Below are 14,638 nucleotides of genomic sequence, written 5' to 3'. Positions count from 1 at the left end.
GGGGAATCGTAGGTCTATAAACCCATGACTTTTTTTTTTTTTTTTTTTTGCGGAAGTGGGTGAAGATGGACATGGGAGATTTCCTGAAGAGAGAATCTAAAATTTTCATCAGATTCTCTAATCACTTGAGCTTTGATTCTCTCTGCTGCAAAGGAACAAAACAGTATGTTAGACAAAGGCCAGATCTGATGTCATTTGTGTGATCTTGAGTGAGTCACTTTTCCCGGGCTTCAGTTTCCTCATCTATAAAACTGGAACACAGGACCAGATTAATCCAGATTATCACTAAATCATCTAAAAGCACAATACTATTTTCTCCAAACAGATTTCAAACCATTATTTAAGGTCTAGTTCAATTCCCACCACATATGAGATACACCTAGGAGAAACTATGTATAAATCTCATTTCTAAATTTATATTAATGAAGTATTTTTCATATGCTATCATTTTGTGAACAAATAACAAGTCCCTCATTCTCTTTTCTATTTATATCCCAAAGACACCTGGAATAAAGATAACACAGTATCAGACCTTCAATTGCTGAACTGGAATTCCCTAGTTTATCTGATCTAATTTATAAATTTTGCATTAACATTTACATTAATATATCTGCACATAAATATGTACACCTGTTCATTAAAAAAAAAGTCTCCCCCCTTTCAACTGTGGGTATTTCGGTAAAAGCAATGTTATGAGCAGCCTTACCGTTTAATAGAAGACTTACTAAGTACTTATTTCCCTTTAACTTTTCAACTTCCTCAATTTAAAAAAAAATTACCTATATAGGTTAACTTTTAGGTAAAAAAGCCTACCAGGCTCTTTTCTATATATATATTAAAATTCATGCACACTCAAATACACATCATAGTTATCATCAAATTAAGTATACTGTATATTCTATTGTGTAACCTACTTTTTTCATTTACAATTATAAACATTTTCTTGTGAGCAGCCCATATTTAAGAATCAGTCAGAATTGGCCTGACTTTGCCAATAACATTCTTCCTATATGTCACAACCAACCAATAAATATAACAACACCTATTTTACAAAGCCAACATAATTATCCAGTCCTCTGAAATTGCTTAAAAAAAAAAAAAAAAAAAAAAAAGGCCGTGCCCTAACCGGTTTGGCTCAGTGGATAGAGCATCAGCCTGCAGACTCAAGGGTCCCAGGTTCGATTCCTGTCAAGGGCATGTACCTTGGTTGCGGGCACATCCCCAGTAGGGGGTGTGCAGGAGGCAGCTGATCGGTGTTTCTCTCTCATCGATGTTTCTAACTCTCTATCCCTCTCCCTTCCTCTCTGTAAAAAATCAATAAAATATATATTTTTTAAAAAGGCAGTGAAGTTGGATGAGGGTGAGAGTTGGCTCTTTGTTTCTCCTTCCTTTCCCTAGGTCATCCCATCTTTTGTATAGTTGTATGATCCTTCCACAGACTATATAGGCACCTAAACCAGCCATCTCACCTGATGGAGATTCTATTTTGGAGGTGTTCCGGTTAAGCAGTGAGGGAATGTAAAATACATAGTTTTTAAACCTCTTTTCCTACTTCCTTCTAAAATGCCTATACTCTCAAAGTAATTCTCAAATCCCCATCAAGTATTCACTCTCTCCTACTATAGCTCTCTATAGGGGGTCGGGGGTGGGTGCAGGAATCTCATCTGTTCTAGCTCCTCCTGTTTCCTTGGCAGCACATTGCTGGATGTAGCAGCAGTAATTTATACATGGTAGCTAAGCTAATATGTAGCCTTCTCTGGGGAGAACTGCTAATTTTTCATGTATCTTTCTAGTTTGAACCCAGTATTCTGGCAATATCAAAATTAAATATTTGACTAGTGGCCTCTACCTTCAAGACATGGAACCATGCACAGAAATCACAGGCAGCAAGGACTTCCCATTACGTGTTAGAAGTGGGAGCTCTAAAGACCTACCTACAGGGACTGAGACAAAGCACCTAATCCAAACTTGAGGGCTCAGTCATTACACTTTCCCATGATATTCATGTATCACTTGCTTAAATCTGGCCATGTTTTAAGACCACCATTTCCGCCTTAGTTTCACTGCCCTGCCATAAGGCCAAATCCATCTCATCTAGTGAGCCACTACTGCTCCTCTCCAACTGCATTTTGATTTCAGCCCACTTGTGCAGCTCATCAGGGCTGCACCATATGTTAGTACCATGTAGGCAGAATGTGACTAATTTTTTTCTAAAACACTGTCAAGAATTACTTCTAAAATTACTTTATAATCTTGATGTCTCCGAAGAGTCATTTCTGTAATACATAACCTCTGGAAATGACTTTATAATTATTTTTCTGAGTGCTCAAAGGAGATTCTTTTGCATTTTCACTCCCATTTTCAGATGAGGGAATTAAAATGAAGAGAACAAATTAAGTGACCCAGGTTCCATAACCAGCCAGTGAGAGTTTAACTTTCTGGAATCATGGCACTCTGGTAAAAGTAAGTCCATTTGTAAAGTGCTTTTTTAGAGGGGAAGCTCAAAATAGTATGTTGCTTTTATTGTCTGAAGTGATTACTGAACTTCAAGTATAACAACTTGGAATTTAAAGGCTAATTATGATGACTAAATGGTCTCATATCCATCTGATAGTTTTAAGAGTAAAAGGACGGAATGAGCCAGGTAACACAAATGTTTTTCTAATTGGTAAAGATCATAAATGGGTGAAACTAACATTTTAAGAGTAAGAGATGACTTGCAGATTCAGCTACCATCACTAATTCCCTTAAAATAAAACAATTTTTTTAAAATTTTAAAAAGAGGGCGGCCCAGCTGGAGTGGCTCAGTAGATTGAGCATAGTCTAGCACGCCAAGAGATTGCTGGTTCAGTCCCGGTCGGGGCGTCTACAAAGGGCAGCCATTCAATGTTTCTCTCACTCTCTCACATTGATGTTTGTTTTTCCTCTCTCCTTTCCTCTCTCTAAACATGTCCTCCAGTGAGGATTAAAAAAATAAATAAATAAATAAATAAAGAGGGGCTTCTCCTGCCTACTCCAGGCAACTTACTTCTGTGGTGATAATGATTGCTAGGCTTGATAATAAAACTTATCTTGGCCTAGCTGGTGCTCAGTGGTTAGAACATTGGCCCTCAAACAGAAGGGTGGAGGGTTCTATTGCGGTCAAGGGCACATACCTCGGGTGCAGGCTTCATCCATGGCCCAGGTCAGGGGTGCCTGGGGGAGGCAGCCAATCAATGTGTCTCTCTCACATTGATATTTCTCTCTCTGACTCTCCCCCTCCCTTCCACTCTATCTAAAAAAATGAAAACAATATCCATTAACAAAAAAAATTTTTTTTAATAAAACTTATCTCAAGGTTTCTTAAATCTTCCATTTCAGATCATATCTTCATTCTAGTAACTCTCTGGGATGCTAGTTTGACTGCCATTGCATTGAGACCTTTTTGATCACTAATAACATTCTTCAGGATAATATCCCTTGCTAAACATTTTTAAAAGATCTTAAGTATCTTATCAATACTGAAAACTGCACATGCCCTTTGAATCCAGCAATTCCAGTTCTAGAAATATATCCCTCAAGTAGGTGATGTACACAGAGTATAAAAGGGTCATTTGTAAGAATACTATTTATAATAGCAAAAACTGGGAACATAGAGTATAAGTATCATTTGGATGCTGGTTAAATAAATTACAGTATAGCAATACAACAGAATAATGCAGCTATTAAACAGAATAAGAAAGGCAGTTCCAACCTCTATTAAGGATTGACCAGAAGGATATCCTATATAATAAAACTCTAATATGCAAATCAACCGAATGGCAGAACGACAGGTTGCTATGATGAGCACTGACCACCAGGGGGCAGACGCTCAGTGCAAGAGCTGCCCCCAGCCCACAGGCCCCAGGCCCCAGGCCAGCCAAGGAAGGTACCACTGGTCGCTCCATGGTCGCCCTGCAGAGGGAGGCAACCAGTGGCAGTGGTGGGGGGCAGGGCCGGCGAGCAGGTGGCTCCAGGTCAGCCAAGGTGGCCAACTGCCCTGCCGGTCGCCCCACAGATCAGTCCTGATCACCGGCCAGACCTAGGGACCCTACCCGTGCACAAATTTCATGCACCAGGCCTCTAGTCCTATCTAATAAAGAGGTGATACGCAAATTGACCATCACTCCAACACACAAGATGGCCGCCCCCATGTGCACACAGGATGGCCACCACAAGATGGCCGGCAGGGGAGGGCAGTTAGGGGTGACCAGGCCTGCAAGGGAGGGCAGTTGGGAGTGACCAGGCTGGCAAGGAAGGGCAGTTAGGGGTGACCAGGCTGGCAAGAGAGGGAAGTTAGGGTGACCAGGCCAGCAGGGGAGGACAGTTAGGGGTAACCAGGCCTGCAGGGGAGGGCAGTTATGGGCAATTGGGCAAGCAGGGGAGGGCAGTTAGGGGCATCCGGGCTGGCAAGGGAGGGAAGTTAGGGATGACCGGGCCAGCAGGGAAGGGCAGTTGGGGGCAACCAGGCCTGCAGGGGAGGACAGTTAGAGGCGACCAGGCCTGCAGGGGAGGGCAGTTAGGGGCAATCAGGCTGTCAGGAGAGCAGTTAGGCATCAATCAGGCTGTCAGGGGAGAGGTTAGAGGGTAATCAGGCTGGCAGGCAGAAATGATTAGGGCAATCAGGCAGGTAGGCAGGCAGGTAAGCAGTTGGGAGCCAGCAGTCCTGGACTGTGAGAGGGATGTCGACCTCCCATTGGGATCAGGCCTAAATGGGCAGCCGGACATCCCTCGAGGCGTCCTAGATTGGAGAGGGTGCACACTGAGTTGAGGAACCAACCCCCACCCCCGTGCACAAATTTAGTGCACTGGGCCTCTAGTATTTATATAAGAAAGGAATTACACATTGTTTGTACATAAACAGAACTCTGGAAGGATAAAGAAAAAACTGCTAACAAAGCTGCAAATGTGGAATACTGGCTGAATTATTTACAAAGTGATGTTACCTATTCTACAGTAAACTTTTATTGTTAATCCTCATCTGAGGATATTTTCCCATTGATTTTTAGAGAGTGGAAGGGAGGGGCAGAGCCACAGAGAGAGAAACATTGATGTGAGAGAGACACATCAATTGGTTGCCTCCCACATGAGCCCCAACCAGGGCCAGGGATCAAACCTGCAACCAAGGTATATGCTTTTGACTAGAATCTAACTTGAGACCCTTTAGTCCGTGGGCTGATGCTCTATCCACTGAGAAAAACCAGCTAGGGCCATTCTACAGAAAAATTTTAAAAGAAAACTCTTGAAACTATGAGGGACAAAGGAAAGAAAAAGCCCAACCCATGCTGTTCCAAAGAGTACTTTTGTTTGTTTCCTGCTTTGCCTGAAACTTTTGTGTGGAAACAGCCACTGTCCGGGTGAACTCGCAGTGTGCCACAAGTGAGCTGGGTAGTTATACTACACTGTTTGAAATTACCCCAGCAACTCCACTGATATTAAGGCTGGCCTATTTACAAAGTTTGGAACCATTTTCAATCACTCAGCTGTACATCTGTGTGTACATTTTCTTCAATCAACCTTTCTACCAGGGAAAGTGCACCAATAGCTGAATTGCAGTAAAGAAGACAAGGGACAGGGTGAGATAATATGTCAAAACAAGTTCTATAAATACAGCTTCTGGCCTAGTATCTCACAAAGGAATCAAACAGCTTCAAGCTTAAAAAGAAAAATCCTAGTTGTGCAATATCTTACTTGAAGGCTCTAGAGAACAGAAGAGGCCAGGGATCTGGAATCTTGTTTCTCACAGCATATCTTGTCTCCCTCTCCCTAATCTCAGAGAGAGGTTAAGATCAAATTGTAGATATCATTCCAGGTCAGCATCTTCCCACCTCTTCCCTTATCTTAGCCCCCAACTACCCAACTCATCAATATCCTTCACTTGAGCTCACTCCACCTGTTAGGCAGATATGCCCAATACATACAACATATAACAGCCCTTCCACAGCACCTAGCATCTAACTTGTATCATCTCTAAAACCACTGACCAAGTAGCCAAGAACCCTGCCTGTACCATCTGCCCCAACCTCACCCCAAGCACATGGGCACTCAAGCAGGATGCTTCCATATGGCCCTGTCTCAGGAGGTTTATCCTGTTTTGTTGACAAGCGGGAAACTTTATTCAATCTTTACTGTTCTTAATATTACATCCTACAAAACTAGAAAAGACTTCTTTCTATGGAAATGATTTCTGGGACTGTTAGGTTATATGCCAAAAAGTACAAAAATTACTTTTGCTTCAGCCAGTCAGAGACTATGTTCAGGCTAGCCCTAGGGCAAATTCTAAATATCTTTAATACTATCACTTTTTTTAAAAAGTTACTTCAATTATCGTGCTTTCATTACTCTCAAATTGTACTCCTAAAAGCACTTCTGACCTTTAAACACGCATTTATATGATCTGTCACCTCCTTCAAATCACTCCTAAAAAAACACACACACACACAAAAAAAAACTTGTTCCACAAAATTAAACTTGTCAGGGTTTTGATTTCATTTTTATGAAAACAAGCTCTTTAGCCCTAGCCAGTTTGGCTCAGTGGGTAGAGCACCGGCCAGCGAACCAAAGGATCCTGGGTTCAATTCCAGTCACGGGCACATACCTCGGTTGCAGGCTCCTCCCCAGTCTAGGTCCTGGTCGGGGCTTGTGCAGGAGGCAACCAATCAATGTGTTTCTTTTTTTGTTGTTTCTTTTTTTAAAAATATATTTTATTGATTTTTTACAGAGAGGAAGGGAGAGAGACAGAGAGTCAGAAACATCGATCAGCTGCCTCCTGCACATCTCCCACTGGGGATATGCCCGCAACCCAGGCACACGCCCCCGACTGGAATCGAACCCGGGACCTTTCAGTCCGCAGGCCGACGCTCTATCCACTGAGCCAAACCGATTTCGGCTCAATGTGTTTCTTTCACATTGATATTTCTCTCTGTCTTTCCCTCTCTCTTCCACTCTCTCTAAAAATCAATGGAAAAATATCCTCAGGTGAAGATTTGAACTAGACAGTACAAAAAAAAGGCCCAATCCCTGTCTTTAATGAATTTGTAAGTCTTATTCAGAAGACAAAACTTACACCACAAACTAAAAACATTGCATAGCATATATCCAAGGAAAGCATATCTGCCATCAATTTGAGACACTAAAAAATATCTATCTCAGGAGAACTGGTTCTTATTTCCTATCTAAATCACACTTTTGTGCTATTCAATCATACTAAGATAGAATATCATTTTTGCTATCCTCCAATGAAATTACCCAGCCTATCATAATTCTCCCATCATCATTTCTCTGAACAGACCTCCCTGTTATCCTATTCACACAGATCTAGATAATGGGTTAGGCAAAACTTGCCAGAGCTTCTTCATGCTTCTGCTATGAGGGCTTCTCTTGAGAATGTGTGGTGCAGGGAACAAGAGTTAAGGAAGAAAAACCAAGATGGTGGCATAGGTAAACACCGGAGACTGCTGCTTAGCACAACCACTTCAAGAATACAACTAAAAGACTGAATGAACATCATCCAGAACCACAGGAAGTCTGGCTGAGTGTAAATTCTACAACTAGAAGGAAAGAGAAAAGCATACCGAGACTCAGAGGAGCTGCGGTGCGGAAGTAAAGTACAGAGGTACGGAGGCGCATGTGGAGAGGGCTGGTGGCTGAGGGCACGGTTGTCTTTTTCAATCGGGAGGGAGTCTCAAGCTCTGAGCTCCAGTTCCGGGCGAGTCTCTGGGGACCCAGACTCATACAGGAGAAACTGGACTGTCTGGCATCAGTCAGAACTCAAGGGCAGCTTTCTCTCGGAGGTGCTTGCAGCGACTGCCAGGACACTGAGAACCAGGGCCTCTGAGGGCAGCCATAGCTGCTTGCTCCGCCCTGTTGATCCCCTGGGACCCCGCCCCCCAAGCTGTGCACGGGGCTTTTGCATATAAAAGGCCTGGCCCTTTGCAATCTGAAAATTACCTAACAAGCTGCAGCTGGCCCAAGGTCCTTCACAGCTGGCTCCTGCTAAGTAGCCTCAGGCAGAGGCTGGATTAGCACCTCCTTAGAGATCCAGGAGCCAGTGTGCCCGGTGGTCAGAGTGGGACCATCCAGATTGCAGCTCCTTGGATCCATAAAGGACACACTCAGGGGGCAGACTCAGTGAGCACCAAAGCCCCACTGAAGCAAGTCTTGCCCCAGAAGGGTGTGTCCAGCACAGAAGTTCTCCCACTGCAGACACAGCTGATTCTCACAGCCAACTGGCCTGGAGGTCAATTCCTCCCAGTGACACCTACAACAATCAAGGCTTAACTACAACAAGACTGTGCACAAAGCCCACAAGGAGGTGCACCAAGAGTGTCCTCTTCAGGTAATTGGGGAGGCTGAGCCACTGGGCCCTATAGGACACCTAGCACAGAAAGCCACTCTATCAACACAGGGAAGCGTAAAAAATGCAGAGACAAAGAAACAGGTCACAAATGACAGAAATGGAGGAAAGCAAACTACTGGATATAGCGTTCAAAACCACACTTTTAAGGTTTTTCAAGAATTTTCTAGAAACCGCCGATAAATTTAGTAAGACCCTCAAAAAGACTGGTGAGACTGCCGATAAATGTAGTGAGACCCTCAAGAAATCTAGTGAGACCCTCAAGGTTATGATAAAGGACCAACTAGAAATTAAGCATACACTGACTGAAATAAAGGATATTATGCAGAGTTCCAACAGCAGACTAGAGGATCGCAAGAATCAAGTCAAAGATTTGAAATACGAAGAAGCAAAAAACACCCAACCAGAAAAGCAAAATGAAAAAAGAATCCAAAAATACGAAGATAGGACTGGGGGACTGCTTGCCTCGTCGCTGTGGCGACGAGGCAAGCGGTCCACCCCGGCCGCAGAGGACCTCTGGGCATTAGGCACGAAGCAGCCGGCGGGGACACTTGCATCATTGCAGGCTGGGCTGAGGAGGACCATCCCCCGCCCCCGCACAAATTTCGTGCACCGGGCCTCTAGTCCTAAATAATATTCCAAATGTTATGATAAATGTATACTGTCAGACTACAATATACCCTACCAGTCAGATTCTAGTCACACTGCTTTCTAATCCCAGTTTTGCCAATTACTAGCCAGGTAACTTTGGGTAAGTTGTTTAACTTCTTTATACTTGTTTCCTCATCTGTAAAGTGGTTATAGTTATACATCTGCCTTTCAGGACATTTATTAGAATTAAGGGATTTACATAGCATTTAGACAGTACCTGGCACATGAAAGTTCAATAAATATTTCCTATCATTATTCTAGGTACTAAGGTTGGTGCTTATGGTGAGACAGAATGAGTCCCAAAAAGTTTTATTCTTTGACAAGATGATTAATAAAGATATTATGCCCTTCCTGGCAACTCTTAGTACCCATCTGGCATGGCTCAGTGGTTGAGTGTCAATCTATGTACCAGGAGGTCACGGTTTGATTCCCGGTCAGGGCACATGCCCAGGTTGCAGGCTCAATCTCCAGTGTGGTGCGTGTAGGAGGCAGCCCATCAATCATTCTCTCTCATCATTGATACTTCTCTCTCTCTCTCTTCCTTCTCCCTCCCTCCCTCCCTCTCCCTCTCCCTCCCTAAAAATCAATAAAAATATACATATTTTAAAAAAATAAAAGGAAACGTGGAATAGAGATGTGCTAGTTACAGTGTCCTTTACTGAGGTTGAGCTATAATATCAAAGAGTTGTCACTGAGTTTAATCTCCAATGACATCCCCTACAAAGAGTATATAGTGATTCCTGGTAAAAATGGGAAAACATTAGTAGGATGGTAAAATGAGATGGGTACCAAGAGTTTCCAAGAAGGGGAAGATGAAGCCTATTTAATACCACACTCAACAGAAAGTCATTTAATACACAGAACCCAGGAGAGACTCAGCACCAGGTCCTAGGCCCTAAACAAACACATGCGCCCAAGGGGCAAAACTGATTCCTAAGTGATTCAGAGTCAGAATACATCAGCAAAATAGCAGGGACCTCTGCAACCACACCACAGCCACAGGAAGGAGCTGCCTCAGTGAACATGTTTCTCTAACATTTGAAGTCCTTTTCTCTCCTCACCCGCCACAGTTACAAATATGTGCAGAGAACTTCTCATCCCTACTCAGCTGACAAATTCTATTCCCAAGTCTGTATGCTTATGACTCATGGGGGGTGGGGGAGGGGAGTAAAGTATAAAACAAACTTGAATTTAGACTTAAGTTGACTAAGAGTGAGGAATTCATTTCTATCTAATCAGAATATCTCATAACAAATCAAGAAAGTAGCCTTTAAAAATATAGTAACAAACTCAAGACGTTTGGAAATAGCCTGAAATCTGTCTACATGTCACGTCCCCTACTATTCCTTAAATAGACATGACACCAAAACACATTGCAAGCCCTCTGTGTAAGGCCCACCATTACAAAGCACTCTGCATCAGTACAAAGATAGCCCAGGCCAAAGCAACAGGGTGTTTCCCACAGTTTCTGTCCCAGCAAATGGCCAAGTTAAGAGGCTTCAGCCCCTACTACACAAAATCATTTCTTAAGGGTGCAGAGGTGTCTCAGCCTTTTCTGCCCAAACCTACATCAGGAAATTTGTATGCCAAGAAAGGAATTCATTTCCATCCCCGGAGAACTGACCTTTGTGATCAGTAGGAGAGAAAAAAGGAAAAAATACCACACACACTACTATTTTAATGAGATAAGTTTCTAAGAGAGAACCCAAAGACCATTTCTGACACTGTATTTTACCAACTTGGCATCCTCTAAAACATATTTTGTTAAATAATACAAATCTTGCCTCCTCACCCCATCCCAGAAATTCTGAAACATTCTCTATAATTTATAATTGCCAAAACAAAACAAAGCCAAACAAGTCACCTCTTTAACTTGAAAATCTGAGTCCTCCACAGAAATGTACACAGATAGACAGATGGACGCATGCAAGAACACAGACTTCAAGCCCTGGCTGAGCCCTGAGCAGGCCTGAGCCAGTATGGGTGCACAGGGCAGCCACACAGGCCTAGCTAGTGGGCTGCGCCTGCTGTTGCTGTACAAATATAGAAACCTAAAAAGTGGAACAGGAGCTTTAGCAGAACAGATTTTGCTCCGTGCTCAGAGAGGGAGGAGCAGAAGACCAGAACAGCTTTACCCATACATGGTTGCTGAAAGGGGGCATTAGTGAAAGCCCAATTATCTCACACACATGCACTCTGTTCACATGCTCCAGACAAAAAACAGAACCATGCAGGCTGGTACTTGAAGGAAGGTTTGAGAGATTGTATTTCAATCCAGGAACTTCCCAATAATTTCAGTCACTTACACCAAGAATCCCTCAGGCCAGAGAAACAGAAAAGACATTGTAAAAACTTTACTGGGTCAGATCCTTACCAGCTCAGCAGTATATGTGAGGCTTGATTTATCATTTAAAATCTGAAATTTAACACAAAGAAAAGATACTGGTATTTCCCATATTTGTGAATGAGCTTAATCTTTACGGACCACTTACTGTTTTCAGAAAGAAGGTCTCACTCCAATTTTCAGACTATATTTTGGGCTCTCTTTTTTATGCTAAGAAGTAGTTAAAATAATTTCTGATATAATATAATATTAAAAATGTATTTCCCAGGATGCGGGCTTATAAAATGTACTTATATTCCAAAAATTACTTTGCTTGGAACAATTCATTCAAATTTATCTCAATGTGAAATATATGAAAAGCCTAATTTCTGATCAGCGTGAACGCTCCAAAGATAAACACATGGCTTTGCCCTGGTCAGTGTGGCTCAGTTGGTTGAGTGTAATCCCACTGCATGTACGATTCCTAGATTACAGAGTACATGTCCAGATTCTGAGCTCGATCCCCAGTAGGGGGCGTGCAGGAGATAGCCAACTGATGTTTCTCTCTCCTGCCCTCTTCCTTCCTTCCTCTCTCTAAAAATCAACTAAAAAAAATTTTTTTTAATACACGGCTGAGCCCTAGCTGGTTTTGCTCAGTGGTTAGAGTGTCGGCCTGTGGACTGAAGGGTCCCAGTTCAATTCCAGTCAAAGGCACATGCCCAGGTTGCAGGCTCGATCCCCAGTAGGGGGCATGCAGAAGGCAGCCGATCAATGATTTTCTCTCCCTCTCCCTTCCTCTCTCTGAAATCTATACGAATAAAAGGGTAATATGTTAATTAGAGCGGACATCCATCCATACAAAGCCACAGCGGCTGTGAGGGCCTAGGGCAGGCGCTGTGTGGGAGAGGCAGGCCGCAGCTCAGGCTGCTGTGGTGGCTGCAAGGGACGAGGCTCAGACAGCCGCAGCGGCAAGCAGGCAGTAGCAGCAGCTGCAGCAGGGTGATGGGGGCTGCACCTTCCCCTGATTGGCCAGGGTGCCTCCCGCGGAGGGAGGCCAGACTGTGGCTTAGGTGGGAGCTATCAGGCCCGCAGGCAGGCAAGCGGTTAGGAGCCAGCAGTCCTGGATTGCAAGAGGGATGTCCGACAGTCAGACATCCCCCAAGGGGTTCCAAACTGGAGAGGGTGCTGGCCAGGCTGAGGGACCCCCCCACCCTCGGGCATTAATTTCGTGCACTAGGCCTCTAGTCAAATATTAAAAAAAAAAACAACGCACAGCTGAATGGATCAAATGATTCTGTGCTTTAGCTCTTAATGAATCAACCAAGTACTTCACACTGTCTATATATTTATCTATTCAGTATTATATGGGCTATAGAACAAATATAAACCATACTATCAATTAACCCCAATACTTACTAGTATAACCTAGTTCTTGGATAAGATAACAGGAGATAATAAAGGCTGATAGTATATGACTAGAACTAAAACGTGGAGTACAAACTATAAATGCTATGCAAACAGAAAGACTGAGGACAGACATGCCTACACCCTCCAGGGGTTCTACTTACCAGGACACTCACTAAGAGAAGCTACAGTTATCTTAAACTAGAGGCCCAGTGCACGAAATTCATGCATGGATAGGGTCCCTAGGCCTGGTCGGCAATCAGAACCAATTGGAGCCTTCTGGCTGCCGGCCGGGGGCCTTCCTTCATTCCGCGCTGCCCCCTGATGGTCAGCACATGTCATAGCAAGCGATCGTCAGAGCGAGCAATCGAACTCCCAAGGGGACAATTTGCATATTAGGCATATATATATATATATATATATATAGAGAGAGAGAGAGAGAGAGAGAGAGAGAGAGAGAGAGAGAGAGAGATGTGAGGATATAGGATTTGGACTACATGATTTCTAAGGTCCCTCCAGTCCTGAAATTTCTTTAGCACAGCGGTCCTCAACCTGGGTTGCAACCCCTTTGGCGGTCGATCGACCCTTTCACAGGGGTCGCCTAAGACCATCCTGCATATCAGATATTTACATTACGATTCATAATGGTAGCAACATTACAGTTATGAAGTAGCAATGAAAATAATTTTATGGTTGGGTCACAACATGAGGAACTGTATTTAAAGGGCCAGAAGGTTGAGAACCACTGCGTTTATCACATAATTTAAAAATGTGCCTGACCGGTTTGGCTCAGTGGATAGAGCGTCGGCCTGCGGACTCAAGGGTCCCGGGTTCGATTCCGGTCAGGGGCATGTACCTTGGTTGCGGGCACATCCCCAGTGGGGGGTGTGCAGGAGGCAGCTGATCGATGTTTCTCTCATCGATGTTTCTAACTCCCTATCCCTCTCCCTTCCTCTCTGTAAAAAATCAATAAAAAAAAAATAATTATAAAAAATAAATAAATAAAATAAAAAAATAAAAATGTAAAGTAATTTAAACCTAAAATGTTTCACAGTAGTATGAAATTAATATCATACTGTTCATGGAGGCAAAACTAGTTTTTTTCCCCAACCAAAGAGAAAGCGTATTCTAAAGGAAGATACAAATACAATCAGCATCCACTCTAACATCTCTAACTTTCAGGAAAATATTCTTTCATCTCAGAAACCTCTCCCTAGTACCACTATTTAGAGAAAAACAAGTACCTGCCATGGAGAAACAAAATGGCGGAACTAAAAAATGTTGATGCTGATGTACTCTGAGATCCTCAATTACAAAACACTGCTAAGTCATCCAGTCATGAAGTGAGCTCCAGAGAAAAGAGCACTGCCCAGCTCCTTTCCATCACTGAGCTGCCTGAAGTATATGTGTACACATTCCCAGGTTTATGGGGCATAAATACACAAATATACTAGGTAGCCCCCCAACAACACACAATCCCTAAAACTTAAAGAAAATCCTTAAGATTTTACTGGTCCACCATAATTACTTACTTTAATACATTTTATTAGCAAATTAAACATTTGAAATTTTCTCTTTGCCCCTTATAGGTAATATAGCGGTAATGAACAAAAGATGCTCAATGATAGCACATACCTAGATCTCCTAGTGCAAGGCAGAGCCCCATCCATACCGTTTGATATACTGAAAAGAACACAGCAGGATTCCTACAATAGTGGCACTTTCATGTCCCAGAAAACACAGGCATACAAGTGTTCAACATTTTATTAAAAACCACTTAACTGTGTATAGTGACTTATATGCTTTAATTTTTCTGAGCAGCCCTGTTACAGCAACTTTGATTCTTCAAAGAGTAGCTTAATGTGAATTGATACGCTATTTTGGTG

At 43.0% G+C, this 14,638-nt stretch overlaps 1 protein-coding gene across 11 annotated transcripts in view; it reads right to left on the bottom strand.

The window, feature by feature from the left end:
* CELF1 (CUGBP Elav-like family member 1) overlaps window positions 1–14,638 on the bottom strand; it is a 76,920-nt gene that overhangs the window by 41,757 nt on the left and 20,525 nt on the right. Inside the window, exon 1 of one of the 11 annotated variants that reach the window (XM_059709402.1) lies at window positions 6,617–6,636. The exons of 8 other annotated variants lie outside the window; for them this stretch is intronic. The gene's annotated coding sequence lies outside the window, so the exon portion shown is untranslated. Of the gene's footprint in view, window positions 1–6,616; window positions 6,637–14,638 lie in introns of those variants that run through there. 2 more of the 11 variants (XM_059709396.1, XM_059709401.1) reach the window with 2 other exon arrangements.

The sequence above is a fragment of the Myotis daubentonii genome, chromosome 9 (assembly GCF_963259705.1).
Source record: "Myotis daubentonii chromosome 9, mMyoDau2.1, whole genome shotgun sequence".
Classification (NCBI taxonomy): Eukaryota; Metazoa; Chordata; class Mammalia; order Chiroptera; family Vespertilionidae; genus Myotis; species Myotis daubentonii.
This window is presented reverse-complemented; position numbering and strand designations above follow the sequence as displayed.